General features: G+C 48.9%; 1 protein-coding gene across 1 annotated transcript in view; it reads left to right on the forward strand.

The window, feature by feature from the left end:
• Positions 1–18,624, forward strand: part of LOC135221689 (stalled ribosome sensor GCN1-like) — a 339,764-nt gene that overhangs the window by 216,635 nt on the left and 104,505 nt on the right. The gene's annotated exons all lie outside the window — the stretch shown is intronic.

Raw genomic sequence — 18,624 nt, forward strand, 5'->3', positions numbered from 1 at the left:
ATTCAAATTTCGCGCCACTCGCTACAGGTAGGTCAGGTGATCTACCGGCCTGCCCTGGGTGGCAGGACTAGGAACCATTCCCGTTTTCTATCATATTTTTTCTGTCGCCGGTGGCATCAACATCGTTGCTGCTACCTCCTGACTGGAATTCGCTTTTCTAGACAATTGATCATCTGTTTTTTGGACTTTTTGGTGACGTACCTGGATCGTTGTTTTGGCATTCGCTACTGTGGACTGGATTTGGACGTGCTTTTGATTTTTCTTCAAGAATGTCTGATTCAAGTGGTTGTGTGAGAGTGTGTGTGAATGTAGGCTGCAAGGTGAGGATACCGAAGGCTTCGGTTGATCCTCACACTGTATGCCGCAAATGTAGAGGTTTTGACTTCTATTTCTAACACCTGTCATGAATGTGAGAGGTTGAATGTTGAGGAATGGAAGACTCTAACTTCTTACTTGAAGAAGTTAGAGAGGGATAGAGTCAGAAGGGCTGCATCTAAGGGTGCGGGTAGTACAAGGCCTATTGAGCCTTTTAATGATTCTAACTCTTCTTTAAACTATGCATTTGATTCTAATTCTGTATCAGGGCCCTCACTGGCTTTACATTCAGATTCAGCCTCGGAAATTGCTGATCTGAAAGCTACACTTCATAGGATGAAATCCAAAATGGCTGCCATGAAAGGTAAGGATTGTGAAAGTGATTATTTTAGTGAAGTGAGTGTCCCCAGTGTTGTGGAGGGGGCGTCTGACCGTCTCTGCGACGCTCCCAGGCCTAGACCTCTTTCAAGCTCCCAAGCCCAGCGGAGAAGAAAAGTCGAAAGCCGTACGGAGGTTGTGGAGAATTCCCCCCAGTCAGGCGTCCCTTCAGCAGGCGCTGTAGTTAGACAGACTGCTCAGGACCGCTATAGGAAAAGCGTCCTCAGAGAGTGCTTCTCTTCGTCCGCCTCTCCCTCTCCTAAACGAGGGTGGAAGGATTCGGACCTTTCCAGGCCCCTGAAAAGGCACTGGAAAGAACCTATGTTGGATTCAAGCCCCGAACGGTTTTCGGAAGAAGCGCCTCCCTCGATCAAGAAAGCTAAGAGGGTTTTGACGTCCCCTGGCTTGGACAAAACTCCTTCGAGGTCTCCCTCTCCCGTTGAAGAAGACGCCGGAGAAGCTTCAAAGAGGATTATTTTGGCTGTACAAGAACAGTTATCCGCCTTGGTAGGAGTCCTTTCGAAGGATCCTCCTCGTAGGAAAGACGTGAGGCTTCCTGTCAAGAAGTCTCGTCTTCCTTCTCCCGCCAGGAGTGAGGCTCCTGTGGGATGTGAGGCGCGTGAGATCTCTTCTGATAGAGACTCATACAACGAATATGAAGCGCCAGACAAGCGCGAGGCGCCAGTCAAGCGCGAGTTTTCTTCCAGACGAGAAGCCTCTTATAGGATTGAAACGCCAGATAAGCGCGAGCAACTTTACAGGCGCGAGGATTCAGCCAGGCGCGAGGCGCCAGACAAGCGTCATCCTTGAAAGGATATAGCGCCAGAAAGGCGCGAGGCGTCAGCCAGGAGCGAGGTTTCAGAGAGGCGCGAGGCACCAGTCAGGCGCAAGGCGCCAGCCAGGCGCGAGGCGCCAGCCAGGCGCGAGGCGCCAGCCAGGCGCGAGGCGCCAGCCAGGCGCGAGGCGCCAGCCAGGCGCGAGGCGCCAGCCAAGCGCGAGGAGCCAACCAGGCGCGAGGAGCTAACCAGGCGCGAGACGTCTGATTTGTTTCATAGGGGCTCTGTACATGCTCTTAGCCCCTCTCCAATTAGGAGTTTGTCTCCCGCAGAGAGAGTAATTGGGCAGGAAGACCCAGAACGAGAATTGAATTCTCCTTCTGATCCTATCTTGGAAGAGGACTCAGAAGACGAGACTCACGGCAGAGAAGGGCTGTCTAACTATAAAGTTTCATACAATCAACTTACCTGTCAGATATATACATAGCTAAGACTCCGTCGTCCCCGACAGAAATTCAAATTTCGCGCCACTCGCTACAGGTAGGTCAGGTGATCTACCGGCCTGCCCTGGGCGGCAGGACTAGGAACCATCCCCGTTTTCTATCATATTTTCTCTGTCACCTGTGGTATCAACATTGTTGCTATTACCTCCTGACTTAGATTCTTATTTCATCCTTTGATCATCGTTTCTCGGCTTTTTGGTGACGTATCTGGATCGTGTTTTTGGCATTCGCTACTGTGGACTGTTTTTGGAATTGCTTTTTGGATTTTTCTCAGTATGTCTGATTCAAATGTGAGTGTGAGAATGTGTGTGAATGTAGGCTGCAGGGTGAGGATACCGAAAGCTTCGGTTGATCCTCACACTGTATGTCGTAAATGTAGGGGGTTTCAGTGTTCTGCTAATAATACTTGTCATGAATGCGAGGGATTAAATGCAGAAGAGTGGAAGACTTTAACTTCTTATTTGAAGAAGTTAGAGAGGGATAGGGTTAGACGTCTGAAAGGTGTGAGTTCAAGGCCTATTGAGCCTTTTACTGATAATTTTTCTAATCCTAATGATTTAGATTCTCCCTATGTGTCTAATTCACAAAGTGTACTTTCGGAATCGGCCTCGGAAATCGCCGATCTGAAAGCTACTATTCGAGACATGAAGTCCAAAATGGCGGACTTACAAGGTAAGGCTAGTGAAAGTGAGCATTACATTGAAGTGAGTTCTCCCAGTGGTTTTTTTGTGGAGGGGGCGTTTGATCGTCCCTGCGACGCTCCCAGGCCTAGACCTCTTCCAAGCTCCCATGCCCAGAGGAGAAGGAAAGTCGAAAGCCTTAAGGAGGTCGTGGGGAATCCCCAACGGTCAGACGTCCCTTCAGCAAGCTCTGTTTCGTGGCAGGCTGCTCAAGGGCGCTTTAGAAAAAGCGTCCTTCGTGAGTGTTTCTCACCTCTCCCTCTCCCTCACCTAAACGAGGGTGGAAGGAGTCGGATTTATCGAGGCCTCTGAAACGTCATTTGAAAGAACCCGAAATTGATTCGAGCCCAGAGCGTTTCTCAGATGACGCTCCCTCTTCTATTAAGAAGGCGAAGGTGGCGTCAGCGTCACCCGACGAGGACGCAGAAGTACCCTTTCCTACTTCTCCCCCGATTGATGACGAAAGGCGTCATGCAGTTGACGTGGGAGAAGCTTCAAGGAAGATTATCATGGCAGTACAAGAACAACTGGCCTCTCTGGTGGGAGTTTTAGCTCCTCGTAGGAAGGACGTTGCGCTTCCAATCAAGAAGTCTCGTCCTCTCTCCCCTGCTAAGCGAGAAGCGTCATGCAGACGTGAAGCTTCTAAACATATCACAGAAGCTTCGGGTTCGAGAGCGAGATCGGTAGCTTATGAAAGATACGTAACGCCAGAGAGACGTGAGACGTCTTTTAGACATGAAGCGTCTTTGAAAGCTGATGGTAGACGCGAAGCTCCAACCAATATTTTGGCGCCAGTTAGGACGCCTTTTGAGAGCGGAGCGTCTTCCAGGCGCGAGGCGTCATCCGGACGTCAGCAGCCAAGTAAGCGGGAGGCGTCAGCCAGGACGCTTGGCGGACGAGAAGCGTCATCCAAGCGGGAAGCGTCTTCTATTTATGGAGAGAAGCCTGAGCTTTTGGCGCCTTCCAGGGCTATTAAAGCGGGGAAGAGGAAGGAATATCATTCCCTTAGCCCCTCTCCTATTAGGAGTTTGTCTCCTCCAGAGGAAGAACGTACAGAGTTGGGAGCGGAGACTCATTTAGATCCCGAGTTAGAAGTAAACTCGGACGAAGAATATCAAGGAAGAGAAGGACTGTCGAACTATAAAGTTTTGACTGCCTTGCTTCTAGAGGAGTATGGAGACGAATTGACTCCTGCCGCTCCTCCTTCTCCGCGCTCTCTGTTTTCGAGTGCTAAGACGAAGAAGTCTTCGTCTTTTCTCAAAATGAAGCCCACCATTTCAATGAAGAGGGCTCTGCAATCCTTAGACTCTTGGATGAAGTCTAAGAAGGACTTAGTAAGAACGGTCTTCTGCATGCCTCCAGCGAGACTAGCTGGTAAAAGAGGCATTTGGTATCAGACGGGAGAGAATATGGGTATTGCTCTTCCGTCTACGTCAGAAGCAGACTTTTCGACCTTAGTTGACGCTTCACGTCGACAAGGTCTGAACTCGGCACGTATTACGTGGGGCATTTCTGAACTGGACCATCTCCTCAAGGGACTCTTTCATGTATTGGAAGTTTTCAACTTCTTAGATTGGTCATGAAGTTTTCAACTTCTTAGATTGGTCCCTTGGGGTGATGTCCAAGAAAGCCCATGATTCTGAAGGAATCGAACCAGAAGCCCTTTTGTGCATATTGTCTTGTATAGACAAAGCGGTGCAGGATGGCTCGTTTGAAATCTCCTCTTTGTTTGGAGCAGGTCTTCTAAAAAAGAGGACGGTATATGGTGCCTTTCCTTTTTAACCAAGGCAGTCTCCCACGCTCAGAGGGCAGCGCTGCTGTATTCGCCTTTGTCTGACTTTTTGTTCCCTTCTCAGTTGGTGAAGGACATTGCTCGTTCATTAACTGAGAAGGCGACTCAGGACCTTCTGACGCAGTCAGCAAGGAAGAAGAAGCCTGCTTCTACACCTGACAAGAAAGGACCGAGTACATCGGTTCAGCCCTTTCGAGGTGGCCCTACCTCCAGACCTCCTGCAAGAAGGAAGGCTCCTGAGAAGAGAGGTAGGTCTGCCTTTCGTCCCTTTAAAAAGGGAAAGTGAAGCTTCTCTCCTCCAAGCACCAGTAGGTGCCAGGCTCCTGGGATTTGTGGAGGCCTGGACACTTATAAACGCAGACGCGTCATCGTTGTCTGTAATAAGGAAGGGATATCGTATCCCTTTCCTGAACACTCCTCCCCTAACGTCAATACCACGGGAACTAACAGCCAAGTACAAGGATCCTGTGCTGAGGGATACTCTTCGATCGATGGTGGAACAAATGTGGGACAAGAGAGCGATAGAACTAGTACTGGATCAAAACTCCCCGGGGTTTTACAATCGCCTTTTTCTGGTTGCGAAGGCCTCGGGAGGCTGGAGACCAGTACTAGACGTCAGCTCTCTGAACAAATTTGTTCGGAAGGAGAAGTTCTCGATGGAGACTTCTGCTTCAGTCCTTGCGTCATTGCGACAAGGAGATTGGATGGTGTCTCTAGATCTCCAGGACGCCTATTTTCACGTCCCGATCCACCCTTCATCGAAGAAGTACCTCCGTTTCATGACGGGGGGAAGGATCTTTCAGTTCAGAGCCTTGTGTTTCGGCCTGTCCACAGCTCCTCAGGTCTTCACAAGCCTGATGAAGAATGTGGCGAGGTTTCTTCACCTCAAAGGAGTAAATATCTCTCTGTATCTGGACGACTGGCTCATCAGGGCCAGATCAGAGAGACAGTGCTTGGAGGACCTGACGTTAACTTTAGATCTGATCAAAGCGTTGGGATTGCTCGTGAACCTCGAGAAGTCGCAGCTGACCCCCAGACAGAACTTAGTCTATCTGGGGATTCGGATGGATTCTCGGGGTTTTCGAGTATTTCCTTCGCAAGAGAGAATCGCAAAAGGTTTGCAGATAGTCTCTCTCTTCTTAAGGAAGGAACATACGTCGGCGAGGGAATGGTTGAGCCTTATAGGGACCCTTTCCTCGCTCGAACAGTTCTTCCCGCTAGGAAGACTTCATTTACGTCCGCTTCAATTCTTCCTCAAGAAGTCTTGGAGTTGGAAAACTGGACAACTTTCGGACGCCTTTCCCATTCCAGTGGAGATAAGACCGCACCTGGAATGGTGGTTGCCCCCTCTGGAAGAGAACAAAGGGATCTCTCTAAGGACACAGAACCCAGACCTAGTGTTGTACTCCGACGCGTCGGAGAAAGGTTGGGGAGCAACATTAGGCTCGAAGGAGGTGTCAGGCACCTGGGAACCAGCGCAGGTAGCTTGGCACATAAACTGCAAAGAGCTCTTCGCCGTGCATCTGGCTTTGAAGAGTCTAGAACCTCTGGTGTCGAACAAAGTAGTGCAAGTAAACGTGGACAACACCACCGCACTTGCCTACATTCGAAAACAGGGAGGGACTCACTCCTCGTTCCTTTACGAACTGACGAGAGACCTTTTGCTTTGGACGTCTCACAGGAACATCTCCCTTCTGACAAGGTTCGTTCAGGGAGTAAAGAATGTGAGGGCGGACAGACTCAGCAGGAGGAACCAGGTCCTTCATACAGAGTGGACCCTACACGAGGAGGTGTGTCAAGATCTCTGGTCGCTGTGGGGGACACCTCATGTGGATCTCTTCGCCACATTCATTTCCAAAGGCTGGCAGTCTTTTGCTCGGTCGTGGAAGATCCAAGAGCTCTTATGGTAGACGCCTTCCTGCTAGATTGGTCTCGCGTAGACGTCTATGCTTTTCCTCCATTCAAAATCCTGGGACTAGTACTAAAAAAGTTTGTGGCGTCAAAGGAGACGAGGATGACATTGATAGCCCCCTTTTGGCCGGCCCAAGATTGGTTCACGGAGGTGGTAGAGTGGATCGTAGACTTTCCAAGATCCCTACCAAGAAGGATGGATCTTCTCAGACAGCCACACTTCAAGAGGTATCATCAAAACCTCCCCGCTCTCGCTCTGACTGCCTTTCGACTATCGAAAGACTTTCGTCAGAGCGAGAGGGTTTTCTCGCGAAGTTGCAAGCGCGATCGCGAGAGCACGCAGAACCTCCACTACGAAAGTATATCAGTCGAATGTGGGAGGTTTTTAGAAGGTGGTGTAGAACTAAGAAGTTGTCCTCCTCCACTACCTCTATAGCGGAATTGCTGATTTCCTTCTATTCCTGAGAGAGCAATCTCATCTAGCTGTATCCACAATAAAGGGATACAGAAGTATGCTCTCGGCTGTCTTCAGGAATAGAGGATTAGATCTGGCAGATAATAAAGATCTCCACGATCTCATAAGGTCCTTTGAGACTTCAAAGTCGAAGGAACCGGTTCCTCCGAACTGGAACCTAGACGTGGTTCTCAAGTTTCTTTCATCTGAAAGATTCGAACCTCCTCATCTGGCTTCGTTTCGAGACATCACCAGAAAATGCCTATTCCTATTATCTTTAGCTACGGCAAAGAGAGTTAGTGAATTACATGCTCTGCAAGATAAAGTAGGTTTCAAGGGAGACTCAGCTATTTGCTCGTTTAAGACCCTGTTTTTAGCTAAGAATGAGAATCCCTCGAATCCCTGGCCTAAGTCATTCGAAGTCAAAGGCATATCGAGTCTCGTAGGAAGAGAAGCAGAAAGGTCTCTATGCCCTGGAAGAGCTCTAAAGTTCTACATTCAGAGAAAGCATCAGATGGGAGGCTCTAGAGAAGGTCTTTGGTGCGCGGTAAAAGACCCCACAAGACTGATGTCCAAGAATGCTCTGGCATTCTTTGTGAGGAACGTCATTACAGACGCGCATAAGGTCTGTTCTGACGAACAGTTACGACTGTTGAAAGTTAAAGCTCATGAAGTGAGAGCAGTAGCGACGTCTCTCTCGTTTCATAAGAATATGTCGCTTAAAAAACATCATAGATACGACATTTTGGTTAGATGCAACTCAGTATTTGCATCTCATTACTTGAAAGACGTTCGTGTGACATATGAGAAGTGTTTTTCTCTGGGTCCTTTCGTATCGGCGGATACGATTCTGGGTACGGGAGCCGACACCAATCCTTAAAAGTATATACTTTTCTTCTTTTTGGATATGGTCTGGAGTCTCTTCGAACAATGGAGGACTTGGTTTAGCACGGGCGGCCGTCTATGTTGTTCAGTAAGAGAATCTTGTCATATCTAATTAGATGAGTATAATTTTTTTTAGAAATTATGTATGTGTGCGTAGTGGTTTTTGAGTTACGGTTGTTGTGAAGAGTTCGGGGATAACTCGGAACAATCCTTAGTTCTAACACATGGTTAGGATCAGGTGGTCGGGATTGGTTGTGTGCTCCTTCATAAGGTGTATTGTCATATAAGTGGATCAGCACCCATTGACAAAGTCCTTTCAGGCTCTGCCGAGTAAGCGGATAAGACCCCATCGGCAGACCCACAAGAACTCTTGGCCATAGATCATATATCTCGCTAAAGTTTCTTGAGGTGATGCAGACTACTGGGCAAACACCCACGAAGTCTACCACCTATCAGGTAGGAACCAATGTTTTATTTATACCTACAACATATGTTGTTTACCTGTCTATTCCATAAAGTAGCTGTCTCTTACCCTCCACCAAAGGGTGCCAATCAGCTATGTATATATTTGACAGGTAAGTTGATTGTATGAAAATGATATTGTTATGTTACAATAAAGTTTCATACATACTTACCTGGCAGATATATACATAGCTAAGACTCCGTCGTCCCCGACAGAAATTCAAATTTCGCGCCACTCGCTACAGGTAGGTCAGGTGATCTACCGGCCTGCCCTGGGCGGCAGGACTAGGAACCATCCCCGTTTTCTATCATATTTTCTCTCTTCCACCTGTCTCCTGCGGGGAGGCTGGGTGGGCCTTTAATTGTATATATCTGCCAGGTAAGTATGTATGAAACTTTATTGTAACATAACAATATCATTTTTGACAGCTCTCCTTCTTCAGGAATACGGAGATGCCTTGACCCCTGCCGCTCCTCCTTCTCCTCGCTCACTTTTTTCATGCTCCAAGACGCCAAAGTCGTCGGCTTTTCTGAAGATGAGGCCGACGATTTCTATGAAGAGAGCTCTTCAGTCTCTGGATAGCTGGATGCTAACCAAAAAGGAGTTAGTTAGAACGGTGTTCTGCATGCCTCCCGCTAGACTTACGGGCAAGAGAGGTATTTGGTACCAGACTGGGGAGAATATGGGGCTCACTCTCCCAGCTTCGGCTGAAGCTGACTTTTCCAGTCTGGTAGATGCATCCAGGAGACATAGCCTTCATACGGCTAGAATAACTTGGGGTCTTTCGGAGTTGGATCGTCTCCTCAAGGGACTTTTTCATATTTTGGAAGTCTTCAACTTCCTGGATTGGTCCCTTGGGGTGATGGCCAAGAAGGCCCATGCCTCGGAAGGACTCGATCCTGACGTACTCCTTGCGATCTTGTCGCGCATTGACAAGGCGGTACAGGACGGCTCAGGAGAAGTCTCTTCTTTATTTGGAGCCGGTCTCTTGAAGAAGAGATCTGTTTTTAGTGCTTTTCTGACTAAAGCAGTTTCGCATTCGCAAAGGGCAGCTTTGTTATTCGCTCCCAGGTCTGACTTTCTGTTCCCTTCGCAGTTGGTGAGGGACATTTCCCGTTCGCTGACGGAGAAAGCGACACAGGATCATCTCCTGCAATCGTCCAGGAAAAAGAGACCAGTGATGGTGGGAGACAAGAAAGGTGTTACTACGCCTCTGCAGCCCTTTCGAGGAGGTCCTCCCTCTAGAGCTCCCTCTAAAAGGAAAGCGACTGAGAAGAGAGGTAGAGCTTCTTTCCGTTCCTTTAAAAGGGGAAAGTGAAGTGATGTTCCTCCAAACACCAGTAGGTGCCAGGCTCCGGGGGTTTGCGGAAGCCTGGACTTTCATCGATTCAGACGCTTGGTCAATGTCTGTTCTACAGAAAGGATTCCTCATTCCTTTCCTGGACAATCCTCCCCTGACGTCAACTCCGCGGGAATTGTCCGCCAATTACAAGGACCCTGTGTTGAAAGATACTCTTCAACAAATGGTGGATCAAATGTGGGACAAGAGAGCAATAGAGCTAGTGCTGGATCAAAGCTCCCCAGGGTTTTACAATCGTCTTTTCTTGGTTGCGAAAGCCTCGGGGGGGCTGGAGACCAGTTCTGGATGTCAGCGCTCTGAACAAGTTTGTTCAGAAACAGAAGTTCTCCATGGAGACTTCTGCATCAGTCCTTGCGGCTCTTCGCCAAGGGGATTGGATGGTGTCTCTGGATCTCCAGGATGCCTATTTTCACGTCCCGATTCATCCTTCGTCAAAGAAGTACCTCCGTTTCATGACGGGGGGAAGGATCTTCCAATTCAGAGCCTTGTGTTTCGGCCTTTTCTACGGCTCCTCAGGTCTTCACGAGCCTTATGAAAAATGTGGCGAGATGGCTTCACCTGAAAGGTATCAGTATCTCTCTGTACCTGGACGACTGGCTCATCAGAGCAAAGTCAGAGAAACAGTGTTTGGAGGACCTTGCTTTGACACTAAACCTGATAAAGACCTTAGGATTGCTCGTGAACCTCGAGAAGTCCCAACTGATCCCCAGCCAGAACTTGGTCTATCTGGGGATTCGGATGGATTCTCGGGGTTTTCGAGTATTTCCTTCTCAAGAGAGACTAACGAGAGGCTTAGAGAAAGTCTCTCTCTTCTTAGGGAAAGAACGTACTTCGGCGAGGGAATGGTTGAGCCTATTAGGGACACTTTCCTCGCTCGAACAGTTCTTTCCTCTAGGAAGACTTCATCTCCGTCCGCTTCAGTTCTTCCTCAGAAGATCGTGGAACATGAAGACAGGACTTCTTTCGGACAGTTTTGTTTTCCCATTCCAGCTTTGGATGAAGCGCCACTTAGAATGGTGGTTACTCCCACTGAAGGAAAACAAGGGTACTTCCCTAGAAACTCAGAACCCGAACCTTGTATTGTTTTCCGACGCGTCGGAAAAAAGGTTGGGGAGCAACCTTGGGAAAGAAAGAGAGAGGTGTCAGGCACCTGGAATGCTCTTCAAGTGTCCTGGCACATAAACTGCAAAGAGCTGTTTGCCGTACACCTGGCCCTAAAGAGCTTCGAACCTTTAGTGAGGAACAAGATAGTCCAAGTGAATGCGGACAACACAACCGCCCTTGCCTACATTCGAAAGCAAGGAGGCACACACTCGTATGCCCTATACGAGCTCGCAAGAGACCTTCTTTTGTGGACATCACAGAGGAACATCTCTCTTTTGACAAGGTTTGTTCAAGGAGTAAGGAACGTGAGAGCAGACAGGCTGAGCAGGAGGAACCAGGTCCTTCATACCGAATGGACCCTCCACTCAGAAGTTTGTCGAATCTCTGGTCTCTTTGGGGGACTCCTCATGTCGACCTCTTTGCCACGTTCCTCTCAAAAAGACTGGAAGTCTTTTGCTCAGTAGTAGAAGACCCCAGAGCTCTAACAGTAGACGCCTTCCTTCTAGATTGGTCTCATGTAGACGTTTACGCATTTCCCCCATTCAAGATTCTGGGGCAAGTGCTCAGGAAGTTTGTGACATCAAAGGGGATGAAAATGACCCTGATAGCCCCCTTTTGGCCAGCTCAAGAGTGGTTCACGGAGGTGCTGGAGTGGATGGTAGACTTCCCCAGATCCCTCCCACAAAGGAAGGATCTTCTCAGACAACCACACTTCAAGAGGTTTCATCAAAACCTCCCCGCTCTCGCTCTGACTGCCTTTCGACTATCGAAAGACTTGTCAGAGCGAGAGGCTTTTCTTGCAAGGCAGCAAGCTCGATCGCTAGAGCCCGGAGAACTTCCACTATCCGAGTTTACCAATCGAAGTGGGAAGTTTTTAGAAGGTGGTGCAAGTCGAAGAAGTTGTCCTCCTCCAGTACCTCTGTAACAGAAATCGCTGATTTTCTGTTATATTTGAGAGAGAAATCTCGTCTCTCCGTAGCCACTATAAAGGGCTATAGGAGTATGCTTTCGGCCGTCTTTAGGAATAGAGGCCTAGATCTGGAAAATGATAGAGATCTACATGATCTGATTAGATCTTTTGAGACCATGAAGTCTAAGATTACTTCTCCCCCTAACTGGAATCTCGACGTGGTCCTGAAGTTCTTGTCCTCAGCAAGATTTGAACCTCTGCATTTGGCCTCGTTTCGTGACCTAACGAGAAAATGTTGTTTCTTTGTCACTGGCGACGGCTAAAAGAGTTAGTGAGCTGCACGCCCTTAGTGATAAAGTGGGTTTCAAACTAGATTCAGCCATCTGTTCATTCAAAGATTTATTTTTGGCGAAGAATGAAAATCCTTCGAATCCCTGGCCGAGAAACTTCGAAGTTAAAGGCTTATCGGGTCTCGTCGACAGGGAAACGGAGAGGTCTCTTTGCCCAGTAAGGGCTTTAAAGTTTTACATGCAGAGAAAGAAACAGTTGGGAGGTTCTAGACAAGGTTTCTGGTGCTCGGTGAAGGATCCATCAAGACCTATGTCCAAGAATGCTTTAGCCTTTTTTGTCAGGAACGTCATTACTGACGCTCATAAGGCTTGCACGGATGACTCTTTCAAACTCCTGAGAGTAAGAGCTCATGAAGTGAGAGCAGTAGCTACGTCTCTCTCTTTTCAGAGAAATATGTCACTAAAGAATATCTTGGAAGCGACATATTGGAGGTGTAATTCAGTGTTTGCTTCTCACTATTTAAAGGACGTTCGTGTGACCTACGAAAAATGTTTTTCTTTAGGTCCTTTCGTGTCTGCGGGCACAATCCTGGGTACAGGAGCTAACACCAATCCTTTAAATGATACATAAGTCTAATAGATATGTTCTAGACTTTCTGCTGAGCAGGTGCAGGTGCCGCACAGGCGGCCAGTCATTTTCGTTCAGTAAGGAACTCTTGTGATATCTTTTATTAGGTGAGTATCATAAATTTTTTTTTTTTTTGGAAAATTAATGTGTGCGTGTGCAATTTGGTTTAGGGTTATGGTTGTTGTGAAGAGTTTGGGGATAACTCGGAGCAATTTTTAATACTAACATGGTGGTTAGGATCAGGTGGTCGGGATTGGTTGTGTGCTCCTTCATAAGGCGTGTTGTCATATAAGTGGATCAGCACCCATTGACAAAGTCCTTTCAGGCTCTGCCGAGTAAGTGGATAAGACCCCTTCGGCAGACCCACAAGAACTCTTGGCCATAGATCACATATCTCGCTAAAGTTTCTTGAGGTGATGCAGACTATGGGGCAAACACCCACGAAGTCTACCACCTATCAGGTAGGAACCAAGGTTTTATTTATACCTACAACATATGTTATTTACCTGTCTATTCCAGAAGTAGATGTCTCTTACCCTCCACCGAAGGGTGCCAATCAGCTATGTATATATCTGACAGGTAAGTTGATTGTATGAAAATGATATTGTTATGATACAATAAAGTTTCATACATACTTACCTGGCAGATATATACATAGCTAAGACTCCATCGTCCCCGACAGAAATTCAAATTTCGCGCCACTCGCTACAGGTAGGTCAGGTGATCTACCGGCCTGCCCTGGGTGGCAGGACTAGGAACCATTCCCGTTTTCTATCATATTTTTTCTCTTCCACCTGTCTCCTTGCGGGGAGGCTGGGTGGGCCCTAATCGTATATATCTGCCAGGTAAGTATGTATGAAACTTTATTGTATCATAACAATATCATTTCTCGCAGCAAGAGGCACTCGGTCTGGAATCCACTGCCATGTCAGCTTTCCAGGCCGTCTCCTGGCTAGACCTGTGGTCCCTCACAGTGTCTATGGTCGCAGCCAACTCCGGGGGAATCTCCCCCGAAGAAGACTCGGCCTTCAGGAGACTTTGCCAGTCTGGAGGAAGAGCCATCTCCTTCCTCGCCCACCAGACGGTAAACCTGTGGGCCAACCTGGTACTCCGTCGTAGGGACGCTGTCCTTACACGAGTGTCCAGGGCGGCTGGGCGTGAGGCGGCATTAGGGCTTCGCAATGGACCTTTACGGAGTTCCTCCTCTCTCTTCCCAGGAGAGATGGTGGACGCTGCAGTGGACAGACGGCGCACTGATGACAGTGACCGTCTGGTACACCAGGCAGTTTCGAAGGCTTCTGGGCAGCCTCGAACTGCCGCCAAGCCAAAGAGCTCGGCTAGCGCTTCCGAAACCCCGTGGAAAGACTCTGTCTTCTTCGTCTTCTGCCAAGGGGGGCCGTAACCAGCCCTCCTCCCAGCCTTCCTTCTCGCGAGGAGGGTCAGGGAAGAAGTCGAAGAAAGGGGGGAAACGCTAGGGACGGCGTTCCCCCTCACCTGCTGCCGGAAGTTGGGGGGAGCCTTGCCAGCCATTGTGCAACTTGGCAGCGCTACGGCGCCGAGACCTGGATAGTAGATGTCCTTCGGGAGGGATATCTATTACCCTTCGAATCTCAGCCACCCCTCACCTCCAACCCGGTCCAACAGCAATCGTACATTCCAGGCTCTTCGAAGGACGTAGCACTAAGACAGGAGATCCAGTCCATGCTGAACAAGCGAGCTGTAGAGATCGTCACAGATCAGTCACCGGGCTTCTACAGTCGTCTTTTCCTGGTGGAAAAGGCTACGGGGGGCTGGCGCCCGGTGATAGATCTCTCTCCCCTTAACCGGTTCGTTCGCCAGACTCGGTTCAAGATGGAGACGGCACGCTCCGTGCTTGACTCCATCAGGGAGAACGATTTCATGCTTTCAGTGGATCTGCAGGATGCGTGTTTCCAAATACCCATCCATCAATCCTCCAGAAAGTACCTCCGCTTCATCCTCGACGGGACGGTGTACCAATTCAGGGCACTGCTTCGGTCTCTCAACCGCCACACAGGTGTTCACGCGAGTGTTCACTCTGGTGTCTGCTTGGGCCCATTCGCACGGGATACGTCTGATGAGGTATCTCGACGATTGGTTAGTCCTGGTGAGCTCCCGCGCGCAGTTGCTGCAGGACAGGGATCGACTTCTCGAGCTTTGTCACGATCTGGGGATCGTGGTGAACTACGAGAAGTCCGATCTCGAACCCAAGCAGAGGATGAAGTACCTGGGTATGCTGATCGACACGGTAGCAGGGCAAGTCTTCCCCGCAGACTCGCGGATCAGCAGATTCAGGGAGGCAGCCAACCAGTTCCTGTCTCGGCAGGAACAGGTAGCTCAGCAGTGGCAAGTCGTGATCAGACACCTGTCGTCACTCGAGAAGTTAGTCCCTCACGGGCGTCTTCACCTGCGGTCTCTTCAGTGGAGACTAAAGGAGAGTTGGTCACAGGCAACGGATCCCCCAAGCCTCCCAGTGTCCCTGACACTGGAAGTGAGGCAGGACCTAGCCTGGTGGCTGGATGACAGGAACCTCTTACAGGGAGTGCCTCTCTCTCTCTCTCTCTCTCTCTCTCTCTCTCTCTCTCTCTCTCTCTCTCTCTCTCTCTCTCTCTCTCTCTCTCTCTCCCCCCCGAGGGGTGGGGCGCACACCTGGAGGAGTTGCTGACTTCAGGCGTGTGGGACGATCATGACAAGCACCTTCACATCAATATACTGGAGCTCAAGGCAGCGTTTCTCGCGCTCCAAGAGTTCCAGGACCGCTTGATGGGACACTCGGTGGTGTTGATGTGCGACAACACCACGGTAGTGGCTTACGTCAACAAACAGGGGGGCCTAGTGTCTCTCCCGTTGTACCAGTTGACTCGGCAGGTGCACGAGTGGGCCGAGGCTCACTCAATAGAGCTGTCAGCACGCTACATTCCAGGGAAGAGGAATGTAGTAGCAGACAAACTCAGCAGTCGGGATCAGGTGATAGGGACCGAATGGTCTCTACACCAGGACGTGGCGGAAAGGCTCTTCGACCTGTGGGGGCGACCAGTCGTGGATCTGTTCGCCACCCGGCGCAACAGGAAACTTCAGGTTTTCTTTTCAGCCGTGCCGGACCCATGGGCAGCTGCAGAGGACGCTCTTCAACATCCGTGGGACAACCTCTTCTCGTATGCCTTTCCCCCGTTCAGCCTGATTCGCAAGGTGATCAGTCGAGCACTGGTCACCCCGAATCTCAGGATGATCCTGGTGGCTCCCAAATGGCCCCAGGCCATTTGATATCTGGACCTGCTGGCTCTTCTTGCAGGAGAACCGAGAGAGATTCCCCCTTGGCACAACCTTCTCGCCCAGCCACACGTAGAGCGGTACCACCAAACAGTCCAGTCCCTACGACTTCACGGCTGGCTGTTATCCACCATCTCTTGCGAATAAGAGGCTTTTCTCGCAGCGCAGCAACAGAGATGGCTGGAAACGTCCGTCAGTCCTCTGCAGCTGTGTACCAGGGGAAGTGGGCCGTCTTCTGTGGTTGGTGTCATAGACGGGGTATATCTCCTCTGAGAGCCACTCTTCAGCAGGTAGCAGATTTCCTTGTATTTCTTCGTCGAGAGAAGCTCCTCTCAGTCCCCACAGTCAAAGGATATAGAGCCGCCCTGGCACTAGTCCTGAAACTGAGGGGATTGGACATCTCGAACTCGTTCGAGATCTCCTTGCTTATGAGGAGCTTCGAAAGGTCTTGCCCACCCAGGGAACTCAGGCCCCCTGCGTGGGACGTGACTCTCGTCCTTAGGAGTTTGACTCGAAGACCCTTCGAGCCACTCCGAGAGTCGTCAGACAGGGATCTTACCCTCAAGACCCTCTTCTTGCTGGCCCTGGCATCGGCGAAGAGAGTAGGGGAACTTCATGGTCTTTTCTTCGATGTTCGACACTCCAGGGGATGGGGATCGGTGACGCTCGATTTCGTCCCGAACTTCGTTGCGAAGACTCAGAAACCGTCGATCCCTGACGACAGGTTCGAGTCTTTCACGATCCCTTCCCTAATGGACTTCACCGATAATGATGCGGATGAGATGCTGCTCTGTCCTGTGAGGGCGCTACGGCCTATCTGAAGAGAACTCGGCACCTCAGGCCTGAGTGTCGACGCCTCTTCGTTAGCACCGGGGTAACCAAGAAAGAGGTATCCAAGAAAACACTTTCTTTCTGGCTACGTGAGGTGATCAGGAGGGCATATGAGGCTGATGGTAGTGACGACATCCGTACGCCCCGTCCGAGAGCCCACGAAGTCAGAAGCATTGGCTCGTCAATGGCGTTCCGTAAGAACTTCTCCGTGGCGCAGGTCCTGAAGGCAGGTGTCTGGGCCAACCAGACTACCTTCACATCCTTCTACCTTCGGGATATTGCCCACAGGTCCTTGGATACCTTTTCCTTGGGACCCGTGGTGGCTGCTCAACAAGTTGTGTAGCTAACCCAGACCCTCGCAGGCTGAACAGCATCGAGTCCAGGTGTGACTGTGCGAATGGATGTGAGAATGAGTGAGTGACTGGCTTCTCTTCCCATCTTTTCCTTCTCCTCTACCTGTGGGCAGAGGGTAACGGTCGTCACTTCGCTGGATGAGGACGAGATGCAGGTGAGCTATATGACAGAGCCCCATCCTATCCCTTTCACTAGGGATAGGAGCAGAATATCCACCACTTCCTCCTACAAGGGGGGGAAGTGGATGCCAACAAGAGACAAACCCATGACTTTATATTTGCTCCTGTACAGGAACAAGTTCTTACATTGCTGGTACGAAGAGATACGCTTGCCTCTCTCTTAGTACTCGGTCCAGAGGTCTGACCATTGATCCTGCGGTGCACACCCCGATCAATCGGACAGAGGCTTGGATCCCTCCCTCGCTCTTACGACCAGGGAGGCATTCCAAGGTTGGGCGAACACCAGTCTGTTCACAAAAGACTCAGATTCCTCCCACCAAGAAGTGAGTCTTCCTATTGTAAAAGGACCGAAGGTTTGTATGCCGTGTCGGAACAAATGACAATTTGTCCAAAATTGCATTTTTCCTAACTATACAAACCTGAGGTCCTTTTACACATAGCCCCACCTCATGCCACCCCTCACTCTGCAGTTTTTGCTTGGGCCTAAAGCAAAAGTGATTGTTTACCTCCCAGTCGCGCGGCGCACGCCTATCGGACAAGCAGTTAACTACCGAACCCCTTGTTCAAAAGCTTACGACCTATCCAGCTGCCGCTAGTATCTTCCTATTGTAAAAGGACCTCAGGTTTGTATAGTTAGGAAAAATGCAATTTTGGACAAATTGTCATATTCTTTTTCTGGTAAATCTGAAGATGATTACAAAGGAAGGCATAGAACATTTTTTACAGTAAAGGGACTAAAACCAAACTTTGATGATACTGTATACAGATATTTTAAAGGTACCATTATTAAACCACAAATGGATTTAGTTATGCATTCCAAACTTATAGGAAACATTTTGACAAAGAGTCCAAAGTGCTTGGTTGTCCTCTGCACTGCAAGTGAATCTTCTCTAAAAGATTATGGTAGTCATTCGCCGCTGCAACCTATATCTCCCAAGGGAATTCCCTTGCTTCATGAAAATTTCCTTCATTCATCTTACCTAGTACCTGGTATGGGAAAGGCATAATTTCTCGAGTTGGAGCTTGAAAATGTTGGAGTGTACTGTTTGAGAAAGTTTGATTATCAAGGATTATGATGATTAGAGCAGTAAAGTAATTAAGGAACAAACTTTTTAACTGAAAGATGATGGTAATAATAATAATAATTTAGTTACAGCATGTTAGTTGATTGAGGGTCCAGTGAATGACTGATTACTATGGGGAGTAGCTTCTGAGCCGCTTTATTTTTAATGAGGATAACGTATTCATAGCTTATGTTCTCTCATAGGCTGAAATGCAACTCTAGCTTAGCAAGTGTATTGGATTAATTGCAATAGTGAATATTGAGTATTAGAACAGATTTGATCTGATACAAGATTTTGCTCATTGTATAATGATTTTCAGGGTCATTTCTGTATGGAAAATAGTTGTAAAGTTGAAAACTATGGTTGTTTAAAAGATGGTATTTATGTGTCTACTTGAACCTAATTCTTAAGGCCACTGCTGAAGTATTGCATGCTTTTATTTGCTTTTTTTTATTTGAA

Source organism: Macrobrachium nipponense, chromosome 3, assembly GCF_015104395.2.
Source record: "Macrobrachium nipponense isolate FS-2020 chromosome 3, ASM1510439v2, whole genome shotgun sequence".
In the NCBI taxonomy this organism is placed as follows: Eukaryota; Metazoa; Arthropoda; class Malacostraca; order Decapoda; family Palaemonidae; genus Macrobrachium; species Macrobrachium nipponense.